The sequence below is a fragment of the Oncorhynchus clarkii genome, unplaced genomic scaffold (assembly GCF_045791955.1).
Source record: "Oncorhynchus clarkii lewisi isolate Uvic-CL-2024 unplaced genomic scaffold, UVic_Ocla_1.0 unplaced_contig_8549_pilon_pilon, whole genome shotgun sequence".
Taxonomy (NCBI): Eukaryota; Metazoa; Chordata; class Actinopteri; order Salmoniformes; family Salmonidae; genus Oncorhynchus; species Oncorhynchus clarkii.
In genome coordinates, this window is record NW_027261136.1 from 548,288 (window position 1) to 565,000 (window position 16,713).

A 16,713-nucleotide genomic window follows, 5' to 3' on the forward strand; every position below is an offset into this window, starting at 1 on the left:
CCCACCCCAACTCACGCCCTTACCATACTAAACCAAAGACATAATAAAATAACTAATGTCAGAACGTGACACTGGAGCCTATTGAGAAATGAAAAATGTCTGGAATTGTTGTAAACATTGGACAGTTTGATGGAACCATTGGACAGTTTGTTGGAACCATTGGACAGTTTGATGGAACCATTGGACAGTTTGATGGAACCATTGGACAGTTTGATGGAACCATTGGACAGTTTGATGGAACCATTGGACAGTTTGATGGAACCATTGGACAGTTTGATGGAACCATTGGACAGTTTGATGGAGCCATTGAGCAGTGGAGCTCATATTCAGAAAGGTTTGAATATTCTGTTCTTGTAAATAACATGGTTGAGGACAACATTGTGCTTAAAGTTTTTAGTGTAATGGGGCCAAAGACATGTAATTTACTAGGCAGCCTGTTACATCCAGACAGAACAGGTAATAAGACGTATGGGGATATTGTGGAGATACTTAAAGGACATTTTTCACCAGAACCACTAGTTAATACTGAAAGGTTCAGATTGAGTTCATCAGTAACTTAGTGGGTTCCCAAAAAGGGACATCAGGATTCTATCTGCTGTCATAAGGCCCTGGTTTGTCCAGCCTGTTGTAAGGACATGGATTGTCCAGCCTGTTGTAAGGACATGGACTGTCCAGCCTGTTGTAAGGACATGGACTGTCCAGCCTGTGGTATAAAGGGACATCAGCCTCCAGAAACATAAAGAGCTCAGAGAACAGGCAGTATCCTATCAGTAGGAGGCTATATATGCTGCCCTTGTGTTATGTAAAGTATGGCAGAGAGCAACCTGCGCTGCAGATAAAGATTTCAAATGGATTGATAGACTAGAATAATGATAGACTTAAATAATGACATGTATCATGTTGGAGCATTTGAGTACAACTTGAGCTTATTCAGTAGCACTTGGAAACTAAACATGGTCTTCAACTATTCCCATCAGAAAGTTACAAGGTTGCAACCAGTACCTAGCTGTCACAGTAGGCAGCTAACTGCCTATAGCAGCAAACTGAGTTGTTACGAACAATAAGACACTTGGAATCACACAATTGTTTCAATTACAATTAAAATAACACATTTAGCACATCATTTAATATTCCTGTAGAACTGTAAGAGAGAATATATTTAACACATCATTTAATATTCCTGTAGAACTGTAAGAGAGAATATATTTAACACATCATTTAATATTCCTGTAGAACTGTAAGAGAGAATATATTTAACACATCATTTAATATTCCTGTAGAACTGTAAGAGAGAATATATTTAACACATCATTTAATATTCCTGTAGAACTGTAAGAGAGAATATATTTAACACATCATTTAATATTCCTGTAGAACTGTAAGAGAGAATATATTTAACACATCATTTAATATTCCTGTAGAACTGTAAGAGAGAATATATTTAACACATCATTTAATATTCCTGTAGAACTGTAAGAGAGAATATATTTAACACATCATTTAATATTCCTGTAGAACTGTAAGAGAGAATATATTTAACACATCATTTAATATTCCTGTAGAACTGTAAGAGAGAATATATTTAACACATCATTTAATATTCCTGTAGAACTGTAAGAGAGAATATATTTACCACATCATTTAATATTCCTGTAGAACTGTAAGAGAGAATATATTTAACACATCATTTAATATTCCTGTAGAACTGTAAGAGAGAATATATTTAACACATCATTTAATATTCCTGTAGAACTGTAAGAGAGAATATATTTAACACATCATTTAATATTCCTGTAGAACTGTAAGAGAGAATATGTTTAACACATCATTTAATATTCCTGTAGAACTGTAAGAGAGAATATATTTAACACATCATTTAATATTCCTGTAGAACTGTAAGAGAGAATATATTTAACACATCATTTAATATTCCTGTAGAACTGTAAGAGAGAATATATTTAACACATCATTTAATATTCCTGTAGAACTGTAAGAGAGAATATATTTAACACATCATTTAATATTCCTGTAGAACTGGAAGAGAGAATATGTTTAACACATCATTTAATATTCCTGTAGAACTGTAAGAGAGAATATATTTAACACATCATTTAATATTCCTGTAGAACTGTAAGAGAGAATATATTTAACACATCATTTAATATTCCTGTAGAACTGTAAGAGATAATATATTTAACACATCATTTAATATTCCTGTAGAACTGTAAGAGAGAAAATATTTAACACATCATTTAATATTCCTGTAGAACTGTAAGAGAGAATATATTTAACAAATCATTTAATATTCCTGTAGAACTGTAAGAGAGAATATATTTAACACATCATTTAATATTCCTGTAGAACTTTAAGAGAGAATATATTTAACACATCATTTAATATTCCTGTAGAACTGTAAGAGAGAATATATTTAACACATCATTTAATATTCCTGTAGAACTGTAAGAGAGAATATATTTAACACATCATTTAATATTCCTGTAGAACTGTAAGAGAGAATATATTTAACACATCATTTAATATTCCTGTAGAACTGTAAGAGAGAATATATTTAACACATCATTTAATATTCCTGTAGAACTGTAAGAGAGAATATATTTAACACATCATTTAATATTCCTGTAGAACTGTAAGAGAGAATATATTTAATATTCCTGTAGAACTGTAAGAGATAATATATTTAACACATCATTTAATATTCCTGTAGAACTGTAAGAGAGAATATATTTAACACATCATTTAATATTCCTGTAGAACTGTAAGAGAGAATATATTTAACACATCATTTAATATTCCTGTAGAACTGTAAGAGAGAATATATTTAACACATCATTTAATATTCCTGTAGAACTGTAAGAGAGAATATATTTAACACATCATTTAATATTCCTGTAGAACTGGAAGAGAGAATATGTTTAACACATCATTTAATATTCCTGTAGAACTGTAAGAGAGAATATATTTAACACATCATTTAATATTCCTGTAGAACTGTAAGAGAGAATATATTTAACACATCATTTAATATTCCTGTAGAACTGTAAGAGAGAATATATTTAACACATCATTTAATATTCCTGTAGAACTGTAAGAGAGAATATATTTAACACATCATTTAATATTCCTGTAGAACTGTAAGAGAGAATATATTTAACACATCATTTAATATTCCTGTAGAACTGTAAGAGAGAATATATTTAACACATCATTTAATATTCCTGTAGAACTGTAAGAGAGAATATATTTAACACATCATTTAATATTCCTGTAGAACTGTAAGAGAGAATATATTTAACACATCATTTAATATTCCTGTAGAACTGTAAGAGAGAATATATTTAACACATCATTTAATATTCCTGTAGAACTGTAAGAGAGAATATATTTAACACATCATTTAATATTCCTGTAGAACTGTAAGAGAGAATATATTTAACACATCATTTAATATTCCTGTAGAACTGTAAGAGAGAATATATTTAACACATCATTTAATATTCCTGTAGAACTGTAAGAGAGAATATATTTAACACATCATTTAATATTCCTGTAGAACTGTAAGAGAGAATATATTTAACACATCATTTAATATTCCTGTAGAACTGTAAGAGAGAATATATTTAACACATCATTTAATATTCCTGTAGAACTGTAAGAGAGAATATATTTAACACATCATTTAATATTCCTGTAGAACTGTAAGAGAGAATATATTTAACACATCATTTAATATTCCTGTAGAACTGTAAGAGAGAATATATTTAACACATCATTTAATATTCCTGTAGAACTGTAAGAGAGAATATATTTAACACATCATTTAATATTCCTGTAGAACTGTAAGAGAGAATATATTTAACACATCATTTAATATTCCTGTAGAACTGTAAGAGAGAATATATTTAACACATCATTTAATATTCCTGTAGAACTGTAAGAGAGAATATATTTAACACATCATTTAATATTCCTGTAGAACTGTAAGAGAGAATATATTTAACACATCATTTAATATTCCTGTAGAACTGTAAGAGAGAATATATTTAACACATCATTTAATATTCCTGTAGAACTGTAAGAGAGAATATATTTAACACATCATTTAATATTCCTGTAGAACTGTAAGAGAGAATATATTTAACACATCATTTAATATTCCTGTAGAACTGTAAGAGAGAATATATTTAACACATCATTTAATATTCCTGTAGAACTGTAAGAGAGAATATATTTAACACATCATTTAATATTCCTGTAGAACTGTAAGAGAGAATATATTTAACACATCATTTAATATTCCTGTAGAACTGTAAGAGAGAATATATTTAACACATCATTTAATATTCCTGTAGAACTGTAAGAGAGAATATATTTAACACATCATTTAATATTCCTGTAGAACTGTAAGAGAGAATATATTTAACACATCATTTAATATTCCTGTAGAACTGTAAGAGAGAATATATTTAACACATCATTTAATATTCCTGTAGAACTGTAAGAGAGAATATATTTAACACATCATTTAATATTCCTGTAGAACTGTAAGAGAGAATATATTTAACACATCATTTAATATTCCTGTAGAACTGTAAGAGAGAATATATTTAACACATCATTTAATATTCCTGTAGAACTGTAAGAGAGAATATATTTAACACATCATTTAATATTCCTGTAGAACTGTAAGAGAGAATATATTTAACACATCATTTAATATTCCTGTAGAACTGTAAGAGAGAATATATTTAACACATCATTTAATATTCCTGTAGAACTGTAAGAGAGAATATATTTAACACATCATTTAATATTCCTGTAGAACTGTAAGAGAGAATATATTTAACACATCATTTAATATTCCTGTAGAACTGTAAGAGAGAATATAGTCGACGGCTGCTGTCCAAAGGTGATGGACGAGTTATTCCTGTGTCCTGTGTTCATGCCCTTTTAAGGACATCCTGTCCGGATATCCTCATGCTATTTAGGGTACGTTCATGCCCTTTTAAGGTCATCCTGTCCGGATATCCTCATGCTATTTAGGGTACGTTCATGCCCTTTTAAGGACATCCTGTCCAGATGTCCTCATACTATTTAGGGTGTGGTTATGTAACTTGATAGTGCAGCTGTTAATTTGAAGTAAAGCAAATGTTTGTAATAAAAAGTAATGGCCTGATGATTGATGTGTGGGGATCTTGTTGAACTGAAAGAAAATGTGTTTGAACTGATGGAGCTGCTGTGTAGTGACCTTGTGACCCCTTGTAGAATGAACAAGTCATTTTCCGGGTCGGTCTGACTGAGTTATAAGTTAGTGTTAGACTTGTCCTGTGAACAAGAAACCTCAAGATAGATAAACCACAGAAATCATGTCTCCTAGACCAATTCTAGGTGTATGGGGTCCTTCATGTGTGGTCCACAATGACAAAACCATCAAAGCCATTCTTTGTGATGCACCTGGTTGTTTTAATGGTAGGATTGATATGACTGAAGGCCATAAGGGTTATATTTTCCAACGATTCAACAGTGAAGATTTTCACACACAGCTGTCTCAACAACCTTTTTCAGCCAAAAACCTGGTGTTTTCTCTCCTTCGTTTCGCATGAGAGAATGTCTTGAGATAAGACTTGCTCTATGTCAGCTCTAACAGGCCCTGAGCTGAACATCCCTGCCTGGGTACGTGTTGGAAGAGGAAGTCTGCAGGAGAGATGATTTGAAAGCCATAAGAATCTCTTCAGTATTTAGGGTACATTCATGCCCTTTTAAGGACATCCTGTCTCTTCAGTATTTAGGGTACATTCATGCCCTTTTAAGGACATCCTGTCTCTTCAGTATTTAGGGTACATTCATGCCCTTTTAAGGACATCCTGTCTCTTCAGCAGCGTATAGTCCAGACTCCGAAGTGACAATTTGAGTTTTTTCTGAATTCAGTAGCGCAAATGCAACCAAATCTGTTAGTTCATATGTATTTTCAAACGCTTGTACAGTGGTCAACTACTTTGTGCCTGTCTTTAGCTTCAAGTGGTGAGATTGGTTTACAGAGCTTGATAGGATAAAACAAGTACAGCAGTTTTTCCACCATCGTGAACATTTACGAAGATGGTCCCTTTTGTCCTCAAGACAAAACTTGGGCTGAACGATCAAGAAGGTTGATCTATCAGGGAAAAGAAAACTTACAACACCTGGAAGGCCATGGACAGCCAGCGTGGAAGAGGCAACGTCTGAGGCCCTCACAGCTTGAAGATGGGGATTTGGAGACTAATGGGGTGTCAGGTTGCAATAGGACCTGGAAGGCCATGGACAGCCAGCGTGGAAGAGGCAACATCTGAGGCTTGTGGAGACTAATGGGGTGTCAGGTTACAATAGGACCTGGAAGGCCATGGACAGCCAGTGTGGAAGAGGCAACGTCTGAGGCTTGTGGAGACTAATGGGGTGTCAGGTTGCAATAGGACCTGCAATAGGACCTGGAAGGCCATGGACAGCCAGCGTGGAAGAGGCAACGTCTGAGGCTTGTGGAGACTAATGGGGTGTCAGGTTACAATAGGACCTGGAAGGCCATGGACAGCCAGCGTGGAAGAGGCAACATCTGAGGCTTGTGGAGACTAATGGGGTGTCAGGTTACAATAGGACCTGGAAGGCCATGGACAGCCAGTGTGGAAGAGGCAACGTCTGAGGCTTGTGGAGACTAATGGGGTGTCAGGTTACAATAGGCCCTGGAAGGCCATGGACAGCCAGTGTGGAAGAGGCAACGTCTGAGGCTTGTGGAGACTAATGGGGTGTCAGGTTACAATAGGCCCTGGAAGGCCATGGACAGCCAGTGTGGAAGAGGCAACGTCTGAGGCTTGTGGAGACTAATGGGGTGTCAGGTTACAATAGGCCCTGGAAGGCCATGGACAGCCAGCGTGGAAGAGGCAACGTCTGAGGCTTGTGGAGACTAATGGGGTGTCAGGTTACAATAGGACCTGGAAGGCCATGGACAGCCAGCGTGGAAGAGGCAACGTCTGAGGCTTGTGGAGACTAATGGGGTGTCAGGTTGCAATAGGACCTGCAATAGGACTCTTCCACAGCCAGTGTGGAAGAGGCAACGTCTGAGGCTTGTGGAGACTAATGGGGTGTCAGGTTACAATAGGCCCTGGAAGGCCATGGACAGCCAGTGTGGAAGAGGCAACGTCTGAGGCCCTCACAGCTTGAAGATGGGGATTTGGAGACTAATGGGGTGTCAGGTTGCAATAGGACCTGGAAGGCCATGGACAGCCAGTGTGGAAGAGGCAACGTCTGAGGCCCTCACAGCTTGAAGATGGGGATTTGGAGACTAATGGGGTGTCGGGTTACAATAGGCCCCTGAAAAGGAGAGACTAATGGGGTGTCGGGTTACAATAGGCCCTGGACAGCCAGTGTGGAAGAGGCAACGTCTGAGGCCCTCACAGCTTGAAGATGGGGATTTGGAGACTAATGGGGTGTCGGGTTACAATAGGCCCCTGAAAAGGAGAGACTAATGGGGTGTCGGGTTACAATAGGCCCCTGAAAAGGAGAGACTGATGGGGGTGTCAGGTTACAATAGGCCCCTGAAAAGGAGAGACTGATGGGTGTGTCAGGTTACAAAAGGCCCCTGAAAAGGAGAGACTGATGGGGGTGTCAGGTTACAATTGGCCCCTGAAAAGGAGAGACTGATGGTTACAATAGGCCCCTGAAAAGGAGAGACTGATTGGGGTGTCAGGTTACAATAGGCCCCTGAAAAGGAGAGACTGATGGGGGTGTCAGGTTACAATAGGCCCCTGAAAAGGAGAGACTGATGGTTACAATAGGCCCCTGAAAAGGAGAGACTGATTGGGTTGTCAGGTTACAATAGGCCCCTTAAAAGGAGAGACTGATGGGGGTGTCAGGTTACAATAGGCCCCTGAAAATGAGAGACTGATGGGGGTGTCAGGTTACAATAGGCCCCTGAAAAGGAGAGACTGATGGTTACAATAGGCCCCTGAAAAGGAGAGACTGATTGGGTTGTCAGGTTACAATAGGCCCCTTAAAAGGAGAGACTGATGGGGGTGTCAGGTTACAATAGGCCCCTGAAAAGGAGAGACTGATGGGGGTGTCGGGTTACAATAGGCCCCTGAAAAGGAGAGACTGATGGGGGTGTCAGGTTACAATAGGCCCTTGAAAAGGAGAGACTGATGGGGGTGTCAGGTTACAATAGGCTCCTGAAAAGGAGAGACTGATGGGAGTGTCAGGTTACAATAGGCCCCTGAAAAGGAGAGACTGACGGGGGTGTCAGGTTACAATAGGCCCCTGAAAAGGAGAGACTGATGGGGGTGTCAGGTTACAATAGGCCCTAATATTGTTTAGTAATGTGTGGTATTGTTTAATAATAACATGTATTGTTTAGTAATGTGTGATAATAATGTTTATTGTGTAGTAATGTGTAGTATTGTGTAATAGTAACGATTATGATTTATATAAAGGTTTTACAAAACAACAACTGTTTTAAACCTGTATAACCTTTCAACTTTTAAAGAGTTCTCAGCAATCCATATTTTAATGGTCAACATGTTGTTCATCTAGGGGGTCTCTTACACACAAGGGAACTATATGCACACAAGGGGTGTCCCTAGTGTCTTTGAAAAAACAGTTTTAATCCTGCCTAACCTTTAACCTTTTAAAAAGTGTCCTCAGGGGGTCATCCTGGGATGTCCGAGGATGGACTGTCCAGTGTATGTCTCAGTCAATAAAAAATACAAAAAGGGATCATTGTATTATTTTATTATTTTATAAGATGGACCACTTTTAATGCATTTTATAAATTATATAGTATATAATAAATTAGATGTTGTGTTAGAGATAAAAATAAAATATTAACGAGAAAGGACTCTACTCACATATGTATTTATCCTAATGTTTTCAACAAACAAATGTCCATTTTGTGTGACATGTCTCAGTGACTCAGAACCATGAAATTGCCAAAGCAAGGCTCTACTCAAGAGTGGATCACTGGCTCCCCCTAGTGGATGTACACAGTTATAGAAAACAATTACTTGACATTGTATAGCGTGTGCGTGTGTGTTATCGCTCTCTAAATGTAAAATACTTTTAAAAATGTTTTTAACAATGTATCAATATTTGGTTTCTACAAACATATTAAGACTGGATGACATACAATTCATATTAAGACTGGATGACATACAATTCATATTAAGACTGGATGACATACAATTCATATTAAGACTGGATGACATACAATTCATATTAAGACTGGATGACATACAATACATATTAAGACTGGATGACATACAATTCATATTAAGACTGGATGACATACAAACATATTAAGACTGGATGACATACAAACATATTAAGACTGGATGACATACAATTCATATTAAGACTGGATGACATACAATTCATATTAAGACTGGATGACATACAATTCATATTAAGACTGGATGACATACAAACATATTAAGACTGGATGACATACAATTCATATTAAGACTGGATGACATACAATTCATATTAAGACTGGATGACATACAATTCATATTAAGACTGGATGACATACAATTCATATTAAGACTGGATGACATACAATTCATATTAAGACTGGATGATATACAATTCATATTAAGACTGGATGATATACAATTCATATTAAGACTGGATGACATACAATTCATATTAAGACTGGATGACATACAATTCATATTAAGACTGGATGATATACAATTCATATTAAGACTGGATGACATACAATTCATATTAAGACTGGATGACATACAATTCTCAGGTAATTTATATTATTACTATATTGTATTTTGTGTAAATTATCTGTATAAATCCTCTTGGAACTCTAGGGCCGGTATTTCATTTTTGGATAAAAAACGTTCCCGTTTTAAGCGCGATATTTTGTCACGACAAGATGCTCGACTATGCATATAAGTGACAGCTTTGGATAGAAAACACTCTAACGTTTCCAAAACTGCAAAGATATTGTCTGTTAGTGCCACAGAACTGATGCTACAGGCGAAACCAAGATGAAATTTCAATCAGGAAGTGCTGCATTTTTTGAAACCGCGTCATGGCAATGACTCCTTATATGGCTGTGGAGGAGCTAGGAGTCAGCTTACATTTTCCACGTTTTCCCCAAGGTGTCTGCAGCATTGTGACGTATTTGTAGGCATATCATTGGAAGATTGACCATAAGAGACTACTTCTACCAGGTGGTCGCTTGGTGTCCTCCGTCGCAATTATTGCGTAATCTCCACGTCCATGCGCGTTCCATTTTCTTCAGAGGAGAAACCAAACTGCTACGAGTGATTTATCATCGAATAGATATGTGAAAAACACCTTGAGGATTGATTCTAAACAACGTTTGCCATGTTTCTGTCGATATTATGGAGTTCATTTGGTAAAAAGTTTGGCGTTGTAATGACTGAATTTTCAGATTTTTTTCTTAGCCAAACGTGATGAACAAAACGGAGCGATTTCTCCTACACAAATAATATTTTTGGAAAAACTGAACATTTGCTATCTAACTGAGAGTCTCGTCATTGAAAACATCCGAAGTTCTTCAAAGGTAAATGATTTTATTTGAATGCTTTTCTTGTTTTTGTGAAAATGTTGCCTGCTGAATGCTAGGCTTAATGCTATGCTAGGCTATCAATACTCTTACACAAATGCTTGTGTAGCTATGGTTGAAAAGCATATTTAGAAAATCTGAGATGACAGTGTTGTTTGCGATTTTCATAAATAATTAACGTTGCGTCCCTCTCTCTCTCTTTCCCTCTGTTCTGACTTTCTACCCTCCCTCTCTCTCTCTTTCCCTCTGTTCTGACTCTCTACCCTCCCTCCCTCTCTCTCTCTTTCCCTCTGTTCTGACTCTCTACCCTCCCTCCCTCTCTCTCTCTTTCCCTCTGTTCTGACTCTCTACCCTCCCTCTCTCTCTCTCTCCCTCTTTCCCTCTGTTCTGACTCTCTACTCTACTCTACTTTCTGACTCTCTACTCTACTCTCCCTCTGTGATATCTAAGTTTTTTTAATGAAAATGTTCACACATAAAGTGAACCGTTTCTGCTTTGTAATTCTGGGTTATTGTGTGTAGATTGATGAGGGGAAAAACACATTTAATCAATTTTAGAATAAGGCTGTAACGTGACAAAATGTGTAAAAAGTCAAGGGGTCTGAATACTTTCTGAATGTTGCTGTATATCAGTATATTAGACTCTCTCTCTCTGGTCTGAATACTTTCTGAATGTTGCTGTATATCAGTATATTAGACTCTCTCTCTCTCTCTCTCTCTGGTCTGAATACTTTCTGAATGTTACTGTATATCAGTATATTAGACTCTCTCTCTCTCTGGTCTGAATACTTTCTGAATGTTACTGTATATCAGTATATTAGACTCTCTCTCTCTGGTCTGAATACTTTCTGAATGTTGCTGTATATCAGTATATTAGACTCTCTCTCTCTCTGGTCTGAATACTTTCTGAATGTTACTGTATATCAGTATATTAGACTCTCTCTCTCTGGTCTGAATACTTTCTGAATGTTACTGTATATCAGTATATTAGACTCTCTCTCTCTCTCTCTGGTCTGAATACTTTCTGAATGTTACTGTATATCAGTATATTAGACTCTCTCTCTCTGGTCTGAATACTTTCTGAATGTTACTGTATATCAGTATATTAGACTCTCTCTCTCTGGTCTGAATACTTTCTGAATGTTACTGTATATCAGTATATTAGACTCTCTCTCTCTGGTCTGAATACTTTCTGAATGTTGCTGTATATCAGTATATTAGACTCTCTCTCTCTCTCTCTGCAGTGATGTTGTTTTCATCACTTCTGGTTTAACACTGCCATCAAGTGGTGATTGTCCAAACTTCACCACTGTTAAGATAGAGAGAGATAGAGAGAGCAGAAAGTGAGAGAGACAGAGCAGAAAGTGAGAGAGCAGAAAGTGTGGGAGAGAGAGCAGAAAGTGTGGGAGAGAGAGCAGAAAGTGAGAGAGCAGAAAGTGTGGGAGAGAGAGCAGAAAGTGTGGGAGAGAGAGCAGAAAGTGAGAGATAGAGAGAGCAGAAAGTGTGGGAGAGAGAGCAGAAAGTGTGGGAGAGAGAGCAGAAAGTGTGGGGGAGAGAGCAGAAAGTGTGGGAGAGAGAGCAGAAAGTGTGGGAGAGAGAGCAGAAAGTGTGGGAGAGAGAGCAGAAAGTGTGGGAGAGAGAGCAGAAAGTGTGGGAGAGAGAGAGAGAGCAGAAAGTGTGGGAGAGAGAGCAGAGTGTGGGAGAGAGAGAGAGCAGAGAGAGAGAGAGAAGAGTGTGGGAGAGAGAGAGAGCAGAGAGAGACAGCAGAGAGTGTGGGAGAGAGAGAGAGAGCAGAGAGAGAGCAGAGTGTGTGGGAGAGAGAGAGAGCAGAGAGAGCAGAGTGTGTGGGAGAGAGAGAGCAGAGAGTGTGGGAGAGAGAGCAGAGTGTGTGGGAGAGAGAGAGCAGAGTGTGGGAGAGAGAGAGGGAGCAGAGAGAGAGAGCAGAGAGCAGGCTGAGAAAGCAAAGAAAGAGTGAGAGAGCAAATAGTGAAAGAGTGAAAGAGCAGAGAGAGAGAGAGAGAGCAGAGACCAAAGAGAGAGCAGAGAGAGAGCAGAGAAAAGAGAGAGCAGCAGAGCAGAGAGAGAAGAGTGTTGGAGAGAGAGAGAGCAGAGAGAGACAGCAGAGAGTGTGGGAGAGAGAGAGCAGAGTGTGTGGGAGAGAGAGAGAGCAGAGTGTGGGAGAGAGAGAGGGAGCAGAGAGAGAGAGCAGAGAGCAGGCTGAGAAAGCAAAGAAAGAGTGAGAGAGCAAAGAGTGAAAGAGCAGAGAGAGAGAGAGAGCAGAGAGCAGAGAAAAGAGAGCAGCAGAGCAGAGAACAGAGAGAGATCAGAGAAAAGAGAGAGCAGAGAGAGAGCAGAGAAAAGAGAGAGCAGCAGAGCAGAGAGCAGAGAGAGCAGAGAGCAGGCTGAGAGAGCAGAGAGCAGATAACAGAGAGAGAGCAGAGAGCAGGCTGAGAGAGCAGAGAACAGAGAGAGAGCAGAGAGCAGGCTGAGAGAGCAGATAGAGCAGAGAGTGAGAGCAGAGAGTGAGAGAGCAGAGAGAGCAGGGAGAGCGAGCAGAAAGAGGGAGAGAGCAGAAAACAGAGAGAGCTGAGGGAGAGAGAACTCTGTTGCTATAGTGACCCTGCATTACAACACTCTGTTGCTATAGTGACCCTGCATCACAACACTATGTTGCTATAGTGACCCTGCATTACAACACTCTGTTGCTATAGTGACCCTGCATCACAACACTATGTTGTACTAATTGTACAATTTGTTTAATTCTATTCCACATATTTAATTGTTTTGTATTTCAGTTCATATTTGTTTCATGTTTCAACCAGTCGCAGGTTAACATCAACCTGACAGAGGAAACGTTAAATCAATAAACAAACTGTTTTCACAATTAACAGCCTTTTCTTGTTTCAACCAGTCGCAGGTTAACATCAACCTGACAGAGGAAACGTTAAATCAATAAACAAACTGTTTTCACAATTAACAGCCTTTTCTTGTTTCAACCAGTCGCAGGTTAACATCAACCTGACAGAGGAAACGTTAAATCAATAAACAAACTGTTTTCACAATTAACAGCCTTTTCTTGTTTCAACCAGTCGCAGGTTAACATCAACCTGACAGAGGAAATGTTAAATCAATAAACAAACTGTTTTCACAATTAACAGCCTTTTCTTGTTTCAACCAGTCGCAGGTTAACATCAACCTGACAGAGGAAACGTTAAATCAATAAACAAACTGTTTTCACAATTAACAGGCCTTTTCTTGTTTCAAGTCTGTTTTATTATGAAAAGTACAATATATCCTTGTATACTTGTACAACTATGGAGCGTATGTCCAGATATAATTATACAACTATGGAGTGTATGTCCAGATATAATTATACAACTATGGAGAGTATGTCCATATATAATTATACAACTATGGAGAGTATGTCCATATATAATTATACAACTATGGAGAGTATGTCCATATATAATTATACAACTATGGAGAGTATGTCCATATATAATTATACAACTATGGAGCGTATGTCCATATATAATTATACAACTATGGAGTGTATGTCCATATATAATTATATATAATTATACAACTATGGAGTGTATGTCCATATATAATTATACAACTATGGAGAGTATGTCCATATATAATTATACAACTATGGAGCGTATGTCCAGATATAATTATACAACTATGGAGAGTATGTCCATATATAATTATACAACTATGGAGCGTATGTCCAGATATAATTATACAACTATGGAGAGTATGTCCATATATAATTATACAACTATGGAGAGTATGTCCATATATAATTATACAACTATGGAGCGTATGTCCAGATATAATTATACAACTATGGAGTGTATGTCCATATATAATTATACAACTATACAGCGTATGTCCAGATATAATTATACAACTATGGAGAGTATGTCCAGATATAATTATACAACTATGGAGAGTATGTCCAGATATAATTATACAACTATGGAGAGTATGTCCATATATAATTATACAACTATGGAGAGTATGTCCAGATATAATTATACAACTATGGAGCGTATGTCCAGATATAATTATACAACTATGGAGAGTATGTCCATATATAATTATACAACTATGGAGAGTATGTCCAGATATAATTATACAACTATGGAGCGTATGTCCATATATAATTATACAACTATGGAGAGTATGTCCATATATAATTATACAACTATGGAGAGTATGTCCAGATATAATTATACAACTATGGAGCGTATGTCCAGATATAATTATACAACTATGGAGTGTATGTCCATATATAATTATACAACTATGGAGTGTATGTCCAGATATAATTATACAACTATGGAGCGTATGTCCATATATAATTATACAACTATGGAGAGTATGTCCAGATATAATTATACAACTATGGAGAGTATGTCCATATATAATTATACAACTATGGAGAGTATGTCCATATATAATTATACAACTATACAGTGTATGTCCAGATATAATTATACAACTATGGAGTGTATGTCCAGATATAATTATACAACTATGGAGAGTATGTCCAGATATAATTATACAACTATGGAGAGTATGTCCATATATAATTATACAACTATGGAGCGTATGTCCAGATATAATTATACAACTATGGAGCGTATGTCCAGATATAATTATACAACTATGGAGTGTATGTCCATATATAATTATACAACTATGGAGTGTATGTCCAGATATAATTATACAACTATGGAGCGTATGTCCATATATAATTATACAACTATGGAGAGTATGTCCAGATATAATTATACAACTATGGAGAGTATGTCCATATATAATTATACAACTATGGAGAGTATGTCCATATATAATTATACAACTATACAGTGTATGTCCAGATATAATTATACAACTATGGAGTGTATGTCCAGATATAATTATACAACTATGGAGAGTATGTCCAGATATAATTATACAACTATGGAGAGTATGTCCATATATAATTATACAACTATGGAGCGTATGTCCAGATATAATTATACAACTATGGAGCGTATGTCCAGATATAATTATACAACTATGGAGCGTATGTCCAGATATAATTATACAACTATGGAGAGTATGTCCAGATATAATTATACAACTATGGAGCGTATGTCCAGATATAATTATACAACTATGGAGAGTATGTCCATATATAATTATACAACTATGGAGAGTATGTCCATATATAATTATACAACTATACAGTGTATGTCCAGATATAATTATACAACTATGGAGTGTATGTCCAGATATAATTATACAACTATGGAGAGTATGTCCATATATAATTATACAACTATGGAGTGTATGTCCAGATATAATTATACAACTATGGAGCGTATGTCCAGATATAATTATACAACTATGGAGCGTATGTCCATATATAATTATACAACTATGGAGTGTATGTCCAGATATAATTATACAACTATGGAGAGTATGTCCAGATATAATTATACAACTATGGAGCGTATGTCCATATATAATTATACAACTATGGAGAGTATGTCCAGATATAATTGTACAATTTGTTATTCAACATAAAAGACATGTTATTGTTGAGGTCCTGGGTCAAGGTCACAATTATAGGAAGACGCGCATGTGTGTGTGTGTGTGTCCAGTGTGTGTGTGTTTCCTGTGTGTGTGTGTGTGTTTGTGTGTTTTTGTCCAGTATGTGTGTTTGTGTTTGTCCAGTATGTGTGTGTGTTTTCTGTGTGTGTGTGTATCCAGTGTGTGTGTGTGTCCAGTGTGTGTGTGTGTGTTTGTGTGTTTTTGTCCAGTATGTGTGTGTGTGTTTGTGAGGCCAGTGTGTGTGTGTGTGTCCAGTGTGTATCCAGTGTGTGTGTGTGTCCACTGTGTGTGTGTGTGTTTGTGTGTTTTTGTCCAGTATGTGTGTGTGTGTTTGTGAGTCCAGTGTGTGTGTGTGTGTCCAGTGTGTATCCAGTCTGTGTGTGTGTCCAGTGTGTGTGTGTGTGTTTTTGTCCAGTATGTGTGTGTGTTTGTGAGTCCAGTGTGTGTGTGTGTGTCCAGTGTGTGTGTGTGTTCAGTGTGTGTGTGTGTGTGTCCAGTGTGTGTGAGTGTGTGTCTAGCGTG

The 16,713-nt window shown here is 37.1% G+C and overlaps 1 protein-coding gene across 1 annotated transcript in view; it reads right to left on the reverse strand.

The window, feature by feature from the left end:
- Window positions 1–16,713, reverse strand: part of LOC139405167 (NLR family CARD domain-containing protein 3-like) — a 144,434-nt gene that overhangs the window by 109,911 nt on the left and 17,810 nt on the right. The gene's annotated exons all lie outside the window — the stretch shown is intronic.